Source organism: Carlito syrichta, unplaced genomic scaffold (assembly GCF_000164805.1).
Source record: "Carlito syrichta isolate Samal-C Ts95f unplaced genomic scaffold, Tarsius_syrichta-2.0.1 Scaffold302557, whole genome shotgun sequence".
Lineage (NCBI taxonomy): Eukaryota > Metazoa > Chordata > Mammalia > Primates > Tarsiidae > Carlito > Carlito syrichta.
Window position 1 is genome coordinate 71,392 of NW_007246653.1, and position 5,049 is coordinate 76,440.

Here is a 5,049-nt window from a genome sequence, read left to right on the forward strand (position 1 = left end):
CTCAGGCAATTCACTCACCTCAGCCTCCCAAAGGCGCGGGATTACAGGCTGAGCCACCTTAAAACTTTATTTTATAACTGGCCTTCTTGTCATTGTTGTCAACCAGTTTTCAAAAGATTTTCTGTTTATTTTCCAGAAACAGTGTCAAATTATTATAATAGTGCCTTTTTCTTTCTTCTTGGTGCTCTGGAAATCATCCCCCATTTTAGCAATTAGAACATCTTTGAAATCCTGACTTAAATCAAAAATTCAGAAACTAGACTTGTCCGGTAATATCTTAAGAATATTTAACAACTTTAGGGCATCTGTTGTCATTATTTGCTATATTTTCTGAATATGAAAAATGCTTTATTTCCAGAGTACTTTTAAAATTGGGTAAATTTTACACCTATTGAAATACACAGATATTTATTATACAATTCTATGAGCTGCGCACACTTATGTAACCACATCCCAATCAAGATATAGAACACTTCCATAACTCCAAAAATTCCTTCTATGTAACTTCTCAATCTTCATTTGCCAATAGGCAACCACTGTTCTAATTTTTACCACTTCAGATGAATTTTGCATGCTGTAGAATTTCATATAAATGGAGTAAAACAATATGTCATCTATAGTTTTAGCTTCTTTAAAAAAAAATACTGTTTTTGAGATTCAAACACATTGTCTCACATATTAGTAGTTCATTCTTTTTTAGTGCCAAGTAGTATTCTATTGCATAAATATGCCAAATTTACATATTCATTCTTCTATTGGTGAACAGTGGAGTTGTTTATAATTTTTTATTATTATAAATATTGATACAATAAATGCTACTGTACAAGTCTTTAGGTAAACATGCTTTAATGTCTCTTGGGTAAATACCCAAAAACAGAATTCCTGGGTCATAGGGTAGGTATATAATTAACTTTATTAAAAAACTTCAGTTATCCAAAGTCTTTGTACCAAGTTTTATAATTTTTTATTTTGATACAATTTTAACTTACAGAAATCTTGCAAAAATGGTATAAAAATTTCATGCATGCTCTTGACTCAGATTTATCAATTGGCTGCATTTTATCTCATTGCTTTTTCATTACATCTATTACTATTATCCAATATTTGCCTATATTATCTATACATACATATATATGTTACTCTTTTTTATACCATTAGTAAATTGGTAAGATTTTGGACCTTTACCCCTAAATAGTTTAGCATGTTACTCTTAAGAACAATCATTTACATTATTAGAGTACATTGATCAAAACCAAGACATTTATTTTTCTTAATGATGAAGCTCATTGAAAGCAAGTTTCGATGTTCATTTTATTTTTGTATTTATAATTTTCTTTATTTTAGTAGTTTTGGGGTGCAAATTGTTTTTGGTTGCATGGCTACTTTGGATAGTGGTGACAAAGTCTGGGCTTTAAGTAAAATCATCACCCCCATTAGTGCACATTGTACCACATAGGAAATTTGTTCTCTCTCCTCAGTTTCCCATCCTCCTCCTTCTGAGTTTCCAGTGTCCATTATACCATTCTCTATGCCTTTGCAGACCCCTAGCTTAGCTCCCACTTAGAAGCGACAACATGATATAGATGAAAACCAAGAAATTTAATAATGATGTCACATCATTATCTAATACAGAGTTCACATGGTGATTTTATCAATTGTTCTGGTAATGTCCTTTATAGCTTTTTTCTTTATCAAATCCAGGAACCAATTCAAAATCACAAGTTGCCTTTACTTGTTATGTCTCCCATGTAAGTATTCTTTTACCCAGAACGTTTTCTCGGTCTTTCATGAGTGACATGTTTTAAGAGCACAGGTAAGTTATTTTGTAAATGTTTCTCAACTTGGGTTTGTCTGATGTTTTATCATGATTGGATTTGTATTATTTGCTTTTGACAGGGATATAACAGGAATTATGTTGTGTCCTCATTGTTACATTGTATTAGGATACACAATGTGACTTGTCCTGATAATTACGTTGTTAACTGGTATCTTCCAAATTTTTCCAGTGTAAAGTTACTGATTTTCCCTTTGTAATAATAAAGAAACTTCTTTGTAAACATTCTTCTTTGTGTTCATTATCGCATTTCCATCTATTACATTTTGCATCATTGATGATTTTCTGACTTCATCATTCCTTCTATATTTATTAGTTCTCATTTTATATCCAAGATACAGACATTTCCATCAGACCAGGAAGTTCACCTGTGCCTCTTCCCAGTCAATCTCCTCTGCAGAGACAATTCTTTCTTTCATTGTTTTTATCATAGAGAGAGTTCTCCATTCATCCCTCTCTCTCTCTCTCTCTCTCTCTCTCAATGAACTCATGAATCCTTATTTAATTAAATGAGTTATAATGCTTTCTTATCTTTGTTTTGATGCTCAAATGACCATTTCTGGAAGTAGGGACTCCTTCAAGCTAGTCTCTATGTGCCTTTAACATGTCCCTATGATACTTTGAGCACTTCCTTACTTTGTGTCACAATACTGTATTGCAGGCTCCTTTTCTTGTCCAGCTCTTAAACCAGCCTTTTATACAACTAACCCTGGTAAATTGTCATAGAGAATGAGAATTAGAAACCAAAGTTTGGTGCTAGGTATGCCCATAGTTTCTAGTGTGTCATTTCTTCTATGTTCTTTCAGTGACAGAGCTTGGAACTTTATACATACAATGTGTGTGTGTTGTTTGTGTGTGTGTGTGTGTGTGTATTTCTATATGTCTCTATTGAAAGTCATGATATCATAACTGAATAAATGGAAGTACTTCCCATGTTTATGGTTTGGGATGTACAATATTATCTATACATGTTCAATCCCAATCAAAATTCTTCAACACATTTAAAATAGCTGCTTTAACGTTCTTTGTCAACTGATTCCAAAATCTGAGTGACCCTAAGCTTAATATTAGACATTATGGATGATATAAATATTTTGGTTTTTGTATCTTCCTCCATGAAGTGTTGGTTAATTTTCTGGCAAATTAACCAACTATTGTCAAATTATCTTAAACTTCAGGAATCTTGGTGTTTCACTTTGCTAGAACAGGTCTCTGGAAGTCCTGAGTAATTTAATAAGTCCTTTAACTTTGACAGGCAACAAACTCCAAACTGGCTCTCCTGTAGTAGACAGTAGGATAAATTTCTGGTGAGTTCTTTCATCCCTCCCGTTGTTGTCCTTCTGGGCTCCTTTGAGTCTCTCTTGTGGGTTTGCAATTTATGGTTGGCCAAGGCTTAAAGGGATTTCTGTAAGCTAATTTTGGCACTTTCCTTGAGGTCTTCTCCTTTCTGTGATTTCCCTTCTTAAATATTAACCACTTTGGCAACACCAAACTTAATCTTTTGACACCTAAAGCTAATAATACTGCTTAAGATATCACATGAACTGGGGAGTACCTCTAGGGAAATAATATCATCTAAAAATGGTTTCATCCACTGAGTGTGGATCACTTATTACAAGAGTCCAATCTTACCCAGTTTCTTTCTTTCTTTTTCTTTTCTTTTTTTTTTTTTTTTTGGTCATTCTTCAATGTCTCCAAATAAATGGGTTTTTAAATATTTTTTGTAGTTGGATTTATTTTTTAATATTATTTTAAAGATGTGGGGTACAATTCAGGATTAGGTATACAAGTGGTCATTGTATAAGCAAAGTTTGAGTCTCCCTTTGGTCCCCACTTTGCCAGGTTTGAGTTTGAGTACCTTTGTCGATGCTGTGCCCCTCCACTCCCACCCAAAAGACAATTTTTTTAACTTTTAAATTTTTTATTTTAAAATTGTGGGGTACAATTCAGGGTTAGGTATACAAATATTCATTATGTTGATGAGGTGTGTTCCCCCTTCCCCAGGCAGATTCCCACTACTGCCAATTCTACTTCCTGCTCCCCCCAACCCCTCGCATATGAATAGACAGTTTTTAATATTTTGTTTCAGAGTTTATCATTGTTATTTGTGGAAAGGAATCTAAAAAGTCATTTCTGCAAATACAACCAAAATTTGCCTCAAATATGACTTCTTGACCAAATCTTACTGAAGAACAACAAAAATCCTCTCTTAATAAAATGCAGTTACTATTCTTCCTCTACCATTATCAAAACACAGATCACATAACAAATAACATGGGTATTATCGAGTTAGCTTAGAATACATGCACTACTGATAACTCTGCCCACAATTGAATCCAGAGACCTCATTCAAAGAATCTTTGTTTTGTGGTACCTCAAGTTTCTGTGATAATAGCATTAAAAAAAAGTGTCCAATTGAATCTAAAATCTCTCAATATCTTAGCATCATTGTTATTTCTAGAACAATGCAAAACAATAGTGATTAAAATATATAGCTAGTGTTTGATATATTTCACCATGTATACAAATTCTTTTAAAAATCATATAACAAAATATAATTGGTCATCTTGTATTATGATTTTAGTTTAGTGTTTGAGTCCAAATATTTTCTCCATAGTTTGTGTGTATTTACCTCCATAAACTCTACTTGTCTGTTGCTTTCTTCATTATATTATCTTTGCCAGATTCCTCTGTGAGGCTAACACTGGCTTCATAAAATGATGATGCTTATTTTCCTGTTCTCTGCAGGAGTTTAGATAGCAGAAAAATCATTCTTTCTTTGAAGAGTTGAAACATTGCACCTATGAAACTGTCTGTCTGGTTATTTTTATTATTAAGGAGTTAGCTCTATGATGAATTTTTCAAATTCTTAAGGTCATTGATCTATTCAAGTTTTCCTCTTCCTCATAAATAAATTTGAGCTCATGATAATTTCCTTGAAAATTATATGCTTTGCCAAAATCATCGAATTAATGAGCATAGATTTCAGCATGATAGTCTCATAATTTCATAATCTCTTTTGCATTTTGGGTTATAGCCACTTTACTAAAGTTGTATATTTTTGTTTAATTTTAGTTTTTGTGTTGGAACTCAGAACTTAGAATGGTTGTGTTCTTCCAATTCTTCAATTTATTTTGTGGTGTTTGTTTTGTTTTTCAAAGATCCAGCTCTTGTATGTGTATACTCTAGTTTGTTTTCCAATTTATTAAAGTAGC